Below are 4,270 nucleotides of genomic sequence, written 5' to 3'. Positions count from 1 at the left end.
CCTAGTGTTTGCTACTGTGCTGTGGAGATAAAGGCTGTTTTCAGGATCATTTATTTCACCTGGATGTTATGTACTGTAAGACCCACTACTGAATTTCATTTGTTTTTTTAAACTATGCCTCAAAACTTAATTTTTAACCATCATTTATAGACATCATTGTACTTTCATCAAGACTGTGCCCCTGTCATGTAGTAACATTGCTTTAAACTTCTTTGTTTGAAGAAAGGGCAAATCAAATGCTTGCCCCAAATTTAATACATGTGATTTGTGGTGTGTAGGTTGACGCAATCCAAAGAATGTATGAGTCTTTTATCTGTAACTTTCAGTAAAACAGTTTGTACTAAACCCCCTTTAATAACATCCCATTTCCCAACAACCCTAGTATTTTTTTCTTTAACTTTTCAACTTCCATTCTATTTTAAATCAAACATTAAAAATATTCACCAAGTGAATAAGAGGCAGGACTCAACTTGAACTATAGATATGATTCAAGAGTGATCTAAATGTCTTCCCATTTGTGTCTCGATACGCATGTTTGTGATGTGGAGGAATGAGAAGCAGGCTGTCTTAGGGTTCCTTGTCCCTTCACATCTACTCCTTCAGTGGCCTCCTACACTCTCCCCTCGCCCTGAGCACCTCATTCCCAGATTGTTGTGTTTCTAACACATACTAAATGAACAGAACACCAGCTGCCAAATTGTTTGAAATAACTAATCCTTTATATTGGCCTCATTACATTATTTCACTAGAAAGACTGTGTTCTATAAATTGTTCTGTATACAGTTCCAATCAAAGAAAATTGAAAGTGGAATAAAATAAATGATGACATTGTGATGTGTTCTTCATATACTGGTTTATTGAGGAGCCATGAACCTTGCCAGTTCAAATGGAATATGAAGATCTGCGAGTCTGAGTAGCAAAGGAACATTGCAAGGAAAACAGAAATGTACGAAGTTTTACATTTGGTATTTTTACTTGTGCTGTTTTTTTTTTTCTTGAAAAACTCACCTTTTCTTTCTGAAAATGGTTCTCATGCTAAGTTCTTCAAACTTCTGTTTTTATTTTCTCTCATATATATAGTAAGTGGAAGTGCATACAAGCCATGGTTAGCTTCGAAGATGGGAGTTTTATGTAATCTAAATGTGATTTACTGGGATGTAGTTTCATAAAATGTGAAGCAAACAGTAGGGCACTTTTCTACATTCTTCCAGAACCATAGCTCATGAAGGGCTTTTGTATACTCAGAAGTACACTTATATTATAACATGGTAAAGGCTGAGTGCCTTAGGAGAAGATTGCTATCCTCAGATTCCAGCATCCAAAACATGTGTGGATTTATGTGTACATGTAAGCACATTAATGAAAACCAAGAAAAATACAAAGCAATATGGAAAAGAGTGGTATTCAGAATAAATACACAAGTAGAAGATTTGTTACATCACAGCAAAGAGAAAGAAAGATATAGAGGATATAAAAACGATATAGAAGATATATATGTCTATATATATCTATATATGTCATATATGTGTATATATGAAATAGCAAAGGAATATATATATATACACACACATATATATTCATATATATACACATATATATGACATATATAGAGATAGAGAACACATATAAAAAGATATAGAAGACAGATGTCTTGGGGAAAAATCTAAATATGTCCTTTGTCTCATCCTTGATTTACCTCACTGTCTTCACACTATGTGTGGAGATAAAACACAAAGGGGCTTGTTCAAATGCAAATGTCTGAACTGGATACTGATTTGCAGTGATGTTAATTAATTCTTTCATTTTACCGTTTTTCTCTACATAGAAGGACACTACTATATCACTGCAATAGGACCATATCTAATATATAATTACTAGTTCATTTATCCAACACTGCTATTATTAAAGGGGGTGTAGCTCAATTCCAACGTCTAAATGGTAGCCTTTAGTGTTTGAATAATTTTCTGGGAAAGTGAAGGAGAATTCAGTATGGGAATTTACTACCGTGAAGCCAGGAGCTTCGTGGAACAGTTTTTCAGCTTTTCGTGAACAAAAGTTCAGAAATCCCGACCATTTAAAACACAGCAATTTCTAGGAAGTTAATCCAGCGGACCACTAGATGGCAGACTATACACTCTGTTAGGTACTCCTTCTAAAAGGCTCCATTCTGGCGGAACACAATTATTTCTAGACTTTTACTTATTTTGTGCGCTATATGATAGAGATTTGGGTCGTTCATTTATCTTACTGCCACTGGGGTATGAAAAAACTCTCCTTATTAGCTTATAAGGTTTTGCAAATGCCAGAGTTACTTTAAACCGATAAAAATGAGTTTATGTAAAAAAAAAAAAAAAGTAGAAAATACCTCAAGCAGTTTCTGTAGTCTAAAGAAAGCCGAGTAATGTATGAAAGAGGCATGGAAGGCATGGATTTAGATTCTAAAGTTAGTTTCATTTGCGTTCGCTTTTGAAATCCATCCATCCATTTAGATGCATTGATGTAATCCACCAGCAGAGGGCTCTGTTGCACTTCTTAAGCATCTTTGAACAAAGCAGGAGCCTGAACTATGTTCCCAGGATTAATTTACTTTTCATTTCTTCTTAACCCTTCATAGGCAGGACTATCTTAGACGTTTTTCCATCTGAGACACACGTTGAGCTACTGACTCGCTACTTGTGGTTTTGAAAGAGTAACAGAAACCTGTGCCTGCCTGCACTTGAAGTTTCTCATTCGGTGTAAAATCCTGCTAGTAAAGACCCAGCAATCATGCTAAGCCCGGTTTTGTTTTTTTTGTTTGTTTGTTTGTTTGTTTTGTTTTGTTTTGTTTTGTTTTAAATTTAAGCTTCTCTGGTACATGTTGCAATATAATGTACTGGGCAGTGTTGCCTTAGCAGAGCTCATACTGAACCTAAATTTTGAATGCAGTCCTTAGGTGAACTAGGTCACTATTTCCCAGAGATTCCCTGACCCCCTTTCTTCTCAAAACATCACTGGTACTTGCCTGTTATTGTATTAGTTGTGTGTGTGTGTGTATGTGTGTGTGTGTGTGTGTGTGTGTGTGTTTATTTGCACTAGGGAATCCCTGAACCACCACAGCTACCAATTTGTTGAAAATGCTATTGGAAAAGCAATTTGCATGAAATTAAGACTGTACCGGTACTGGGTTAAAACTTCTGGAGCCAGACCAGTTTATATTTCTCAAACATTTAAACAAAATAAAACTTTAGGGAAAAAATTGTACATGCCAATTATCACAACAAAGCATTAGACATGGCTATATAGATATTTCCTTGCAAATTACATCTCCTTAATGAAGCACTTGTGACCTTTATCATAACAATGGGCTATTGTAGACAGAGAAAGTGTTCAGGATGAGGGCCTAAGGAGAAAGGATTTGAAATAAGCATATGTATGGGTTCTATTAATTCAGAATGCAAAGTACAAAGGGCCTTTTCAAGAGGGTGGCTTCTATTCACTGAAAGCTCAAGACAAAAAAAGGCCTGAACAATGCTCATTCAGGATTTGAAGAAATTTAGGTTAAAGGCTACCTCCATTGAATAGCAAAATGCCAGGTTTTTAGTTAAGTGAACAAGTCATTTCCTCTTTTTGAAGAAAAGGCCTGCCTGGTTAACAGTTGTGACTAGTTTAGTGCTTTCTGTTAACTGTACCCTCTACACGCATTTAGAAGGGTGTGTGACAAGTGGGATGAGTGTAGGCATGTCCATGCACATATACCTCACTACTATAGTGATTTCTTAATGTTTAAAGGAAGGATAGACAGTTCCCCTTTTGGAATTTCTTTATCCTTTTCATTTGAAACATGTAATTAGTTCTCTATTTACATAATGCATTCCTGTAAGCAGTTTTTAAGTTCTTCTTTCAACTCAAATATTAAAAATTCATTTCTCTTCCTGAGTTCTTCCAGATCCAATCCCTGCCTCTTATTACCAGTTCTGCAGCAGAAACAAACCAATTTTAAGGAATATTTATTTACAAATCCAGCCCAGCAGAGGGTGCTAGAAGAAAAAAAAAATACACCTTGAAGTTAGCTACAAACATGAAAATACAGGGAATAAATAATATTAGACCATCAAAATCAAAGAAAGGGAAAGACACATACAAACACAAACCACCATCACCACCAACACCACCATCACTATGAACAATAACAAAATAACAGGAGACCACAACCAATATAACCAGTCACTGGTAATTGATATCTTTCAACACCAATGGTTTCAAGTCGCCATGAAAAAGATACAGACAAACA

The sequence above is a fragment of the Arvicanthis niloticus genome, unplaced genomic scaffold, assembly GCF_011762505.2.
Source record: "Arvicanthis niloticus isolate mArvNil1 unplaced genomic scaffold, mArvNil1.pat.X pat_scaffold_392_arrow_ctg1, whole genome shotgun sequence".
NCBI lineage: Eukaryota > Metazoa > Chordata > Mammalia > Rodentia > Muridae > Arvicanthis > Arvicanthis niloticus.
Note: the sequence above shows the minus strand (reverse complement) of the source record.